Source organism: Odocoileus virginianus, chromosome 7, assembly GCF_023699985.2.
Source record: "Odocoileus virginianus isolate 20LAN1187 ecotype Illinois chromosome 7, Ovbor_1.2, whole genome shotgun sequence".
Classification (NCBI taxonomy): domain Eukaryota; kingdom Metazoa; phylum Chordata; class Mammalia; order Artiodactyla; family Cervidae; genus Odocoileus; species Odocoileus virginianus.
In genome coordinates, this window is record NC_069680.1 from 85,876,789 (window position 1) to 85,889,898 (window position 13,110).

General features: G+C 39.3%; 1 long non-coding RNA gene across 1 annotated transcript in view; it reads left to right on the forward strand.

Annotated features, from left to right (window-relative positions):
- The window catches only part of LOC139036101 (uncharacterized), a 64,940-nt gene that overhangs the window by 5,788 nt on the left and 46,042 nt on the right, over positions 1–13,110 (forward strand). Inside the window, exon 2 of the long non-coding RNA XR_011488845.1 lies at positions 7,459–7,551. This is a non-coding gene — a long non-coding RNA (uncharacterized lncRNA). The remainder of the gene's footprint in view (positions 1–7,458; positions 7,552–13,110) is intronic.

Here is a 13,110-nt window from a genome sequence, read left to right on the forward strand (position 1 = left end):
GATATCACTTATACATGGGAACTATAAAATATTGCAAAGTAGTGGATTTAGTAAAAAAGCAGACTCACAGTTATAGAGAACAAACTAGTAGATAATAGTTGGATGAGGGAAGGGAAAGGGATGATATGGGGAGTGAGGAGTGGTTGGTTAAAAACTGTCATGTATGAAATAAACTACAAGGATGTATTTTACAACACAGAGAACATAGCCAATATTTTAAAATAACTATAAATGGAATATAACTTTTAAAATTCTTTGTCACTATATTGTATACCTGGAACTTACATAATTTGTACCTCAATTATACTTCAACAAAGAAAAGGTAGGGGACTTCCTTTTGTGGTCCAATGCTTAAGAATCCACCTGCCAGTGCAGGGGACACAGGTTTGATCGCTGGTCCAGGGAAATTCCACCTGCTGAGGAGCAACTAAGGCCATGTGCCACAACTACTGAAGCCTGTGTGCCTAGAGCCTGTGCTTCCCAACAAGAGAAGCCACTGAAATGTGAAATCTGTGCACTGCAATGAAGAGCAGCCCCTGCTTGCTGCAATTAGAGAAAGCCCAAGTGCAGCAGTGAATACCCAGTGAAACCAAAAGTAAAATAGTAAATAAATAAAAATTTAAAAATAAAATTCTGTTTAATAAAAATGAAGAGAAAGAAAAGAAAAGGTAGGTACTTCCTTGGAGATCCAGTGGTTAAAATTCTGGGCTTCTAGTGCAGGGGGCTTAAGTTCTGTTCCTGGTCTGGAAACTAAGATCCCATGTGTGCTGGTGTAGTAAAAAATAAATTAATTAAATTTAAAGGAAAAGAAAAGATAATCTCCCTTGTAGAGTTAGGTTTTGATTCTCCAGAATTTTTTTGAAGAGAGAGTAGATGCTTTAGTTATCTACTGTTATGTGATCAGAATAGGTGTTTGAAACAAAACTTGCTATCCTAAGATTAGCCTCCCCTCTGTGCCGGATAACAGTAAGGTGAGGAGGTGAATGAGAGGCAAGCAGAGGTCAGAACTAAATGAAGCACTGTCTTAAAATGGGAGATGAATCAGTAGAAAGGCTGGCCTCAGTAGCACTGAGCCCCATCACTGGAAATGTCCCCATGTGTGCCCTAAGCTTGGAAATGTGCGTGCCTGCATGGCCCTTAATCTTCATGACTTCATCATGTCTTTTTTTTTTTTTAAGCTAATTACTTTACAATATTGTAGTGGTTTTGCCATACATTAACATGAATCCACCACAAGTGTACATGTGTTCCCCATCCTGAACCCTCCTTCCACCTTTCTCCCATTCCCATCCCTCTGCGTCATCCCAGTGCACCAGCCCCAAGCACCCTGTCTCATGCATTGAACCTAGACTGGTGATCCATTTCACATATGATAATATACATGTTTCAATGCTATTCTCCCATATCATCCCACCCTCGCCCTCTCCCACAGAGCCCAAAAGACTGTTCTACACATCTGTGTCTCTTTTGCTGTCTCACATATAGGGTTATCGTTACCACCTTTCTAAATTCCATACATATGCATTAGTATACTATATTGGTGTTTTCCTTTCTGGTTTACTTCAATCTGTATAATGGGCTCCAGTTTCATCCACCTCATTAGAACTGATTCAAATGTGTTCTTTTTAATGGCTGAGTAATATTCCCTTCTGTATATGTACCACAGCTTTCTTATCCATTCTTTTGCTAATGGACATCTAGGTTGCTTCCATGTCTTACACATGTTATAATGTTTTGGTGTCATTCAGTATATTCAATGTTGAAGCTTAAAGAATCAATACCACTGTCTCTTCCTAATTTTTACAGGATACAAACTTGTGGAGTTTTGTTATATAAAATTATGCTGTTTACATAGATACTACATATGTCAAATAAGTAATTTAGAATTATTTTAGTTTTACTTTGGACTGCCCTCACTTAATAGAGTGAATGCATTTAGATGATCTAAGTGACCTCTATGGTATTTCTTATAATAATAAGTAAATGTTGGCTTGTCGTGCTTGCTGAGTCCTCATTGAGAAGAAGGGCCATTGCCAACAATGGGCACTCCCCTTGTCATGTGTTTATGCTGAGACCAGCTCCCCGCCAGAAAACAACTCGGAGGCTTGCTCACGCCGCACAGAGGTTCATGCCTTTGCTGACTCTGAAGTTATGGTCCCTCCTCTCTGAGAACGGAGATACCTTGAGGGGTATCACAGGGGGTGACAAGAGAGCTGGAGGGTCATCTAGCCCAGGTGTGTCACCCACAACATCCACACACATCATGTGGCCGTTGATCACTAGTGTGAGGTAGATCAGGGTTAGTGATGACCAGTAAAGAATACAGTAATAGTATGGAAAATGCTAACATGTCTGAGTTTGTCCCTATAAATGCCCTATAAATTGCCTCAGTGCAATGCTTGGGAGATGAGAGTTCCCTGTTCTTGTTGCGCGTTAGAAGCTGCCCTCTGGTGGTGGTGGTAATTGTAGCAAACGTGATAATCCTCTCATTGTGTATCCAGTCGTCTTCTGCATATTTTACCCATGTAAACCCTCTCATCTTCATAGCAAAGTGGGCACTATTATTAACCCCATATTACAGATGAAGAGACTGAGGCACAGCGCGGGTGCATACCTGGCCGAAGACTCACAGCTTGTAAGTGAGCTATAAACCCAGTCTCCAGAACCCATGCTGTGAGCCCCCAGGCCGTCCTGCTCTGCTGCTGTTGCTGATAAAACTACAGATAGTAGCAGTAATGGTGGAAACTTACATGGGCCTTACCATGCACCAGGCTCCGTTCTAAGTGCTCTACATGCATTAACTGACGTTCCTTGTAACAACCCCAAGAAGCAGGTTCCATCACTGTGTGTTACGGATAAAAAGCCTCAGGCACACAAAAACTGACCGTCTCTTTGAAAGTTACAGCTGTTATGTTTTATCTTTTTGCTGCTTTTACCTCTTAAATTTTTGTTGCCTGTGCACTCGATCTGTCCATGGAAGTGCATCACTTGTGTATGGAGAGTGACCAAAAATACTGAGAATTCCTCTCATTGGAACTCAGTGGTCCCACTCACTCCTGGTTCTCTTTATAATATCTGACATTTCCTTCTAAATCTTCTGTCTTCATAGCCTTCTCTTCCTCTGCTTCTTCATTACAGTTGGCATTGCTCAGGTGTTCAACCTTGGCTTGCTCTTCTTCTCACTAGACATGCTTTCTCAAGTGGTCTTATTCAGAGTTTTCCTGTATCACTCTGACTTTATAGAGTGCAGATTTACACACCCAGCTGCTTTCTGGCAGCTACACATGGATGTTCCACTGGCATCTTAAAACTCAGCGAGTTCAAAAGCAAATTAATTTTCTTTTCTCTGAAAAATACTCTTCTTCCTGTGTGCTTCATCCCGAAGCCTCCAAAGCTATGAACCCAGTCAGCATCCTTCTTTCCCCTCCCTCCTTCACACAATAATGCACATTAGAGTCACTGTTTTAATCTTTTTTGTGTCTTACACCTGGAGATTACTTTTCAAAATGACTAGGATGAAAGCCTTTGCATGTAGACTCTGAAAAGCCTCCTCAATTAACAAACTGAAGAATGACAATCATATGATCATTTTAATAGATGAAGGAAAAGCTTTTGACAGAATTCAACTTCTATTTATAATAAGAACTCTCCACAAAGTGGATATAGAGGGAATATACCTCAACATAACAAAATCTCTGCAGGATAAGCCCACAGCAAACATCACACTCCCTGGTGAAAAGCAAGAAGCATTTTCTCTAAGGTCAGGAGCAAGACAAGGATGTCCATCTTGCCACTTTTATTCACCATAGTTTTGGAAGTCCTAGCCACAGCAATCAGACAAGGAAAAGAAGTAAAAGGAATCCAAATTGGAATGGGAGAAGTAAAACTGTCACTGTTTGCAGATAACATGATACTATATATAAAAATTTCTAAAGACACCGCCAAAAAACTACCAGAACTAATAAATGAATTAAGTAAAGGTAAAGGGTACAAAATTTAATAGAGTAGTCCCCCACATATTAATGTGAACCTTCAGGTTGCATGCTTTCAATGATGCGACCATTGTCCACATATCCAGTCACATAAGTCGGCCCGTGTGTCTGGCGCACATTGTTACTCGTGTGCATTCCCTACAGTGACTGCGCTTTAGTGTGCTTTACAGTTGTGAAGAGCACAGTGGGAGAGTGTCTTTACTTCAAGCTCAGGATGTCTGAACACAAGTACAAAACAGCAGTAAAAAGCCGATTGTGTTAGTTGGGTACCTGGACTATCTTTGTTGGACTTAGGATCAAATTGGACTTATGAACGTGCTCTCAGAACAGAGCTTGATTGTATACTGTATTACTGTATACAATTACAATTACTGTATTTCTGTGTATTACTGTACACAGAAATCTGCAGCGTTTCCATACACTGATAATGATTATGTGAAGAAAAATTAAGAAAATGATCCATTTACAATTGCATCAAGAAAAATATACCTGAGAATAAATTTAACCAAGGAGGGGAAAGACCTGAAAACTCTAAGATGTTGATGAAAGAAGTTAAAGACAAGACAAATAAATGGAAAGACATACCATGCCTATGGATTGGAAGAATTAATGTTGCTAAAATGTCCATACTTCCCAAGGTAATCTGCATAGTCGCTAACAAAATACCAGTGGAATTTTTCACAAAACTGGAATAAATTCTAAAATTTGTGTGGAACCACAAACGACCCCAAAAGCCAAAGCAATCTTGAGAAAGGACAAAGCTGAAGATATCACATTCCCTGACTTCAGACTATACTACAAAGAAACAGTAATCAAAATGATTGGTACTGGCAGGAAAACAGACTCATATATGACTGGAACAAAATAGAAAGTCCAGAAATAAATTCACACTTACATGGTCAATTAATATATGTCAGAGAAATCAATAATATATGGTGGGGGAAAGACAGCCACTTCAATAAATGCTTTTGGGGAAACTGGACAGCCACATGCAAAACAATGACACTGGACTATTTTCTTATACCATATTCAGAGGTAAAGTGGTTAAAGACTCAAATGTAAGACATGAAACCACAAAATACCTACAGGAAAACATAGGCAGTATATTTTTTTTCATCTTAGGCCCTAGGGATATCTTTTTAGATATGTTTCCTCAGGCAAGGGTAAGAAAAGCAAAAATAAACAAATGGGACTGTCAAACAAAAAAACATTTGTACAGTCAAAGAACCATCAAAATGAAAGGGCAGCCTGCTGTATAGGAAAAGATGATTTGTGAATAATATACTAGATGAAGGCTTAATATTGAAGTTATATCAAGAAATCTTATAGCCTAATATTAAAAAGAACAAACAATCCAGTTAAAAACTGCAGAGGACCTGAACAGTCATTTCTCCAAAGGACAAAAACATAGCCAACAAACACATGATAAAGGTTCTCAACATCACTAATCATCAGGAAAACACAAATCAAAACCAATGCACTATCACCTAACTTCTGTTAGAATGACCATTATCAAAAAGACAAGAAATAACTATTGGCGAGGAGAATGTGGAGAAAACGGAACCCTCATTCACTGTTGCTGGGCATGTAAATTCATGCAGCTACTGTAGAGAACAGTATAACGATTCCTCAAAAAATTGAAAATAGAAATATCATCAGTCCAGTTCAGTTGCTCAGTCGTGTCTGACTCTTTGCGACCAACCCCATGGACTTCAGCACACCAGGCCTCCCTTTCCATCACCAACTCCCGGAGTTTACTCAAACTCATGTCCACTGAGTCGGTGATGCCATCCAGCCATCTCATCCTCTGTCATCCCCTTCTCCTCCTGCCCCCAACCTTTCCCAGCATCAGGGTCTTTTCCAATGAGTCAGCTCTTTGCATCAGGTGGCCAAAGTATTGGAGTTTCAGCTTCAGCATCAGTACTTCCAATGAATATTCAGGACTAATTTCCTTTAGAATTGAATGTTTGGATCTCCTTGTAGTCCGAGGGACTCTCAAGAGTCTTCTCCAATACCACAGTTAAAAGCATCAATTCTTTGGCGCTCAGCTTTCTTTATAGTCCAACTCTCACATCCATACATGACTACTGGAAAAACCATAGCTTTGACTAGATGGACCTTTGTTGGCAAAGTAATGTCTCTGCTTTTTAATATGCTGTCTAGGTTGGTCATAACTTTCCTTCCAAGGAGTAAGCGTCTTTTAATTTCATGGCTGCAATCACCATCTGCAGTGATTTTGGAGCCCTAAAAAATTAAGTCTGACATTGTTTCCACTGTTTCCCCATCTATTTGCCATGAAGTGATGGGACCAGAGGCCATGATCTTAGTTTTCTGAATGTTAAGTTTTAAAGCCAACTTTTTCACTCTCTCCTTTCACTTTTAGCAGGAGGCTCTTTAGTTTTTCTTCACTTTCTGGCATAAGGGTGGTGTCATCTGCATATCTGAGGTCATTAATATTTCTTCAGGCAATCTTGATTCCAGCTTGTGCTTCATCCAGTCCAGGGTTTCTCATGATGTACTCTGCATATAAGTTAAATAAGCAGGGTGACAGCATACAGCCTTGACATACTCCTTTCCCTATTTGGAACCAGTTCTGAGCTCCAGTTCTAGGTATTTATAGCAGTAAAAATGCTAATTGAAAATGATGTGTATACCCCTATGTTTGTTGAAGCCTAATTTATAAATAGCCAAGATTTGGAAGTAACCTGGGTATCAACCAATAGATGAATGGATAAAGAAGACATGTTTTACATATACATGTGTGTGTATATCTGTTTTGTATATATATATATATATACACACACACACACACGTTTCACCTACACACACAGTGGAATGTTATTCAGCCATGGAAAAAGGAAAGGTTCCTACTTGCAGCAGCACAAATGGACCTGGAGGGTATTATGCTAAGTGGAATATGTCAGACGAGAAAGACCAGTGTTGTGTGACTGTCAGTTATGTGTGGAATCCAAAAAGCAAAACAAATGATAAAACAAAACAGAAAAGATACATTGATACAGAGAATAAGCTTGTGGTTGCTGGGATAGGGGTGCAGGGATGGTTGAAAAAGGAATGTGGACAAGAGGTATAATCTTGCATTTAATATAAAATAAGTAATGGGGTTTAATATAGAGCATGAGGAATATACTCAGTAATATTGTAATAGCTTTGTATGGTCACAGATAGTTACTAGACTCACCATGGTATTCATTCCATAATGTATTTAAATGTTGAATCACTGTTGTGTACCTGAAACTAACATAATGTTGTACATCAACTATAATATTTTTAATTTCTTTTTATAATCCCCTAAAGTGAAGCCTTAATGATAGACTTCTTTTGACAGCATTAGATGCTGACATTTGTCAGTTATCATGGTTAACAGGATTTCCTAAAACAATTTGTAATTGTTTTAATGCACCATTAGCAGTGTGACATTCTGAACACTGTCTCTCTTTAATTTCAGCCTGTGAAGTTGAAGCGGGGAAAGTTTACCAAGTGTCCTCAAAAGAGCACATCCAGCCTTTCAAAGAAAACATGGAACAATTTATTATTCAAGGTAAATTCTGAAAAGATGCTGCACTTCCCTCCCTGCTCAGCAGAAAGGTAGAAGGCTTTTTGAAAAATAGGCATTGGTTTAAAAGGGATTATTTTAACATCACAGAAAAATAAATGATGTTGTATCATAAATCACACCATTGTAACAGATAAGCAATTAGCTAAACATGCTGTTTTGTGGATAATATTCATTATTACTGTTTTTTAATGACAGTAAATACAGTAGTTATTAGTTAAAATGGCATATACTTATAAAGGCATTACAATTTTTATGCTTTTTGTAATAGAAAGTTAGATATTCTTTAGTTTTATCTACACATACAACTTCAGTTCAACTTGGTATTTGCTTTATCAAAACATTGTGCTACAAAACAAAGTACATTGATGATTTTCTGATCTTTAAAACATTATATTCTATTTTTATAGGATGTATAAATAATCCTGGATATTTAACATCTTTTCCCCAAGGATCATAAAAACTTTATAAATATTATGTTCTTGATTCTTCCTATATTCCTATGAAATAAGCAGCAGTGGGAAATTTCAAGCAGTATTAAAGGAACAAAAAAAATTTAATAGGAGAAATTTATTAATCTATTGCTGTTTGAAATCCTTGAAACATGATTATATCAAAGGACTCACTACTCCACACATTTCTGCTTTGGAATATTGCATATCTTCTGAAGATCAGATCTGTATGAAGCTGTGCTCTGGGGAGGCTCTCCTAGTTCAGGAATTCTCCAGAGACTGCTGTGGCCTGTGACTGAAGCCAAGCAGTGCTCTGAAGACTGGCTTCATCTCCTGTCATTTTACAGGTTGGTCAGGTGTCTGTAATGATGATAACCCAGTGGATGAGTTATACTGGAATTTGATTAAACACTAAGCATAGCTCTTTTTTAAATGAGACAATACCATTTAATCATTTAAATTAATTGTGATCTTAGAAACAGAAGTTTGGTCCATCATATATCAGAGTGGCTGTCATTTTCATATCCTCAGGGGCTCATAACTGAGAATAGAAATTCTGCTCACTGATTCCTAAATAGTTCTTGACTGAAATCCATGTTCTGTAGGATCCTGTCCACTCAACTCCACTCTTAATGGTGAAGGAAAGTGAATCATGGTTTTTTGTCCAGTGGGCCTTTAGGATCAAGAGCTGTAATTTTATGGAATATTCTTATTTTGCTTATGGGTAAAAAGGAGTCCTTAACTCTATAACTCATTAAAAAAGAAGTCAAACAATTTGCTAGATTTCACATCTAAAACATTAATGAGTGTGTGATTCATATAGTTGGTCACATCATATGTGATTATATTATATAATATTCTGAATCTGTATTTTGTAGACCAAGTGCTGAATTTTTCTTTTGACTCCATCTTTTTGAATGAAGAGCAAAATTGTGTTTTGCGACCCAGATACAATTTAGAAATTGTGCTTATAAATCATAAGTGATCAGCCATATCTAATCTTTCAAAATCATTATGATGATTCCAAGGTTGTGTGAGACCCTCAGAATTTGCCCAGTAGTTCACTTGGGTGGGAGACTGTATCCCTTCAGACTAAATGGATAGGTATCTATTCATGTTTTACTGGTCTTCTGTAATTGTATCCCCTTTATTATGAAATTCAGGTGTTAGTAATTCTGCTTCTCCATGACTTCACGGTCAAAGAAACAATGACTCTTGTAAAGATAATACCTTTTTATCCTCATAGGTGTGAAATGCTTCACCTTATTACCATTAGGTTAATCCTCATTGAGTTGGACATGACTAAGTGACTTTCACTTTCACTTTTGGGCTTCCCTAGTGGTTCAGCTGGTAAAGAATCCGCCTGCAGTGTGGGAGACCTGGTTCCATCCCTGGGTTGGGAAGATCCTCTGGAGAAGAGAATGGCTGCCCCCTCCAGTATTCTGGCCTGGAGAATTCCATGGACTATACAGTCCCATGGGGTCACAGAGTCAGACATGACTGAGTGACTTTCACTTTCAGTCCTAATTATGTGACTCTTTTCTTCATGTCTCTTCATCAGGCACCTTCAGTTAGCCTTTTATTTCTTCTCTGGTTCTCTTCACGTGTTCTATGATTTTAAAAAAAATTTGAACACCTATTTGCCCAAACATTCTTTGGGGCTCTGAGTCACAGCAGTGAATAAGAAAATGTTGGTGTCTTAGTGGGCATCACATTGTATGTTATCTGGAAGATGACAACAGCAAATCCTTAGGAAAAACTTATATAGATCAAATGTGTCTAAAATGTGGAAGAAGACAAAGTCTAGCTTTAAACACGATTGCTCATGAGCCTGTGTTCAATGACATATAGTGAAAAAATGAATTTCAAAATACAGTTCTCTAAGAATATGGCCAATTTTGGATTCCATATTTTTTCTAGTTATCAGGACAAAATTCTAAAATTAAATCTATACACTAAAAATGTGTTCCATTATATATGCCAAATCTTTGTTTATAATTAGGCCTTCTTCAGTAATAAAACCATTTTCTTACATTAACCTGTGTGCTCAGGTTACTTTACATGGGTATATTCTTTTTTTTTTTAAATAGTCCATCAAAGCCTTTTTAATGTGCTTCATTTTCTAAAGCTAAGGGCTCTCTCAGACAATCCAAGAGCCTATATCCAGTGCTAACCAAACATTTAAATTGCATTAGCTCTCATAGTATAATAAAGACCTCTCTTAAGCATACTCTAAGAGCCTCTGAGTCCATCTGGTCCAGTTATCCATTGATCCACCCCCATTTGCACTCCCCATCTTTCCAGTTCTACTCAAGACAAAACTTCATGGCCTTTACTTAAACACCTCTTTGGGCGTGTCCCTTACCTCTGCTCTGAAATAGACAGATTTAGAGAGTTGAGTCCTGCTGCCATAAAGCAGATATTGATTGTGATGGTGCCAGCTAAGTACCATCCCTTATGTAGCGTGAATAAATAATATTCAATTATTTATTATACAAATACTGTTCTGAGCACACATACCCCCCACAGTTTTATATTCCTTGTGACATTTAACCATTCTCTGAGATTGTATCATTTATTTGTCCCCAAACAGTGTAAGGTCCATTAAGACAGCACTTTGCTCTGCTTCTTGCTGTGTCCCTACACCTAGAAGAATGCCCAGAGTGTAGTATACACCATCCTGCTCACCGGACAAAAGCCCGACAGCCCTCATTAGGCCTATATTCATACCAGGGTAGCTCAGCGTTTGTTTCTTGACAGGATGGCTGTCCTTATACAACACTAACTGCTGTCACCTTAGTCATGCCAGAGACCTGCTGCTGGAATTCACTTCTTAGCAGTACTATAATATTTCCCTTGCAAAGTTAGTTTTCTCAGTTTCTGAGATTTGTTTCTGTCTTCTCTTGAACCTCTATAATCTTCCTGTTCACTTACCTATTGCTTTAATGATAATCTCACTTCATCAACATTCAAAAAACTAAGATCATGGCATTCAGTTCCATCACTTCATGGCAAATAGATGGGGAAAAAAATGGAAACAGTGACAGCTTTTATTTTCCTGGGCTCCAAAATCACTGCAGATGGTGACTGCAGCCACAAAATTAAAATACGCTTGCTCCTTGGGAAAAAAAGCTTATGACAAACCTAGACATCCACCAGACATGGAAAAATGGACTGGTTCCAGATTGGGAAAGGAGTACCTCAAGGCTGTATATTGTCACCCTGCTTATTTGACTTATATGCAGAGTACATCATGTGAAATGCTGGGCTAGCTGAAGCAGAAGCTGGAATCAAGATTGCCGGGAGAAATATCAATAACTCAGATATGCAGATGACACCACCCTTATGGCAGAAAGTGAAGAGGAACTGAAGAGCCTATTGATGAAAGTGAAAGAGGAGAGTGAAAAAGCTGGCTTAAAACTCATCATTCAAAAAACGAAGATCATGGCATATAGTCCCATCACTTCATGGCAAATAGATGGGGAAACAATGGAAACAGTGACAGACTTCATTTTCTTGGGCTTCAAAATCACTGCCGATTTTGACTGCAGCCATGAAATTAAGCAATGCTTGGCTATGACCAATGTAAGCAACATATTAAAAAGCAGAGACATTACTTTGCCGACAAAGGTCTGTCTAGTCAGAGCTGTAGTTTTTGCAATAGTCATGTATGGATGTGAGAGCTGGACTATAAAAAAAAACAAAAAACTGAGCACTGAAGAGTTGATGCTTTTGGACTATGGTGTTGGAGAAAACTGTTGAGAGTCCCTTGGACTGCAAGGAGATCCAACCAGTCATTCCTAAAGGAAATCAGTCCTGAATATCCATTGGAAGGACTGATGCTTAAGCTGAAGCTCCAATACTTTAGCCACATGATGCAAAGAACTGACTCATTGGGAAAGACCCTGATGCTGGGAAAGATTGAAGGCAGTAGGAGAAGGGGAGGGCAGAGGATGAGATGGTTGGATGGCATCACCAATTTGATGGACATGAGTTTGAGTAAACTCCAGGAGTTGGTGATGGACAGGGAGGCCTGGCATACTGGAGTCCATGGGGTTGCAAAGAGTTGGATATGACTGGCTGAACTGAACTGAGAAATCATATTAGAAAACTGAGACATCACTTTGCCAACAAAGGTCCCTATAGTCTAAGCTATGGTTATTCCAGCAGTCATGTACAGATGTGAGAGTTGGACCATAAGGAAGGCAGAGTAAAGACCATAAAGATCGAGGGCAGGAGGAGAAGGAGGCAACAGAGGATGAGATAGTTGGGTGGCATCACCCACTCAATGGACACGAGTTTGAGCAAACTCCAGGAGATAGCAGTTCATGGGTTCGCAAAGAGTCAGACATGATTTAGCAACTGAACCACAACATACTCTGGTGAGAAAACAGACTCTGTTGTAAAGCTTCTCCCACACCCACCCATCACTGCATCTGCAAACCTGGCTGAGGACCTTAGGCTTTGCCTTGAATTTGGGGGAGCAGAGACTTAAAGATTTAAGAGAGGGTACACTGACAGCTGGTCATGTATGGATGTGAGAGTTGGACTGTGAAGAAAGCTGAGCGCCGAAAAATTGATGCTTTTGAACTGTGGTGTTGGAGAAGACTCTTGAGAGTCCCTTGGACTTCAAGGAGATCCAACCAGTCCATCCTAAAGGAGATCAGTCCTGGGTGTTCATTGGAAGGACTGATGCTGAAGCTGAAACTCCAATACTTTGGCCACCTCATGCGAAGAGTTGACTCATTGGAAAAGACCCTGATGCTGGGAGGGATTGGGAGCAGGAGGAGAAGGGGATGACAGAGGATGAGATGGCTGGATGGCATCACCGACTCGATGGACCTGAGTTTGAGTCAACTCCGGGAGTTGGTGATGGACAAGGAGGCCTGGCGTGCTGTGATTCATGGGGTCACAAAGAGTCGGACATGACTGAGCAACTGAGCTGACTGACTGACTGACACTGACAGCCTAGGGACCATCTAAGTGGAGGCTGCCCAGGCTTGGAGGCAGGAGGCCATTTTGAAGATTGTTTGGTTACACTGTTAGAGAGCAAGGGGGCCTGTAACAGGTTGTGGGGGAATAGTCACAGTGC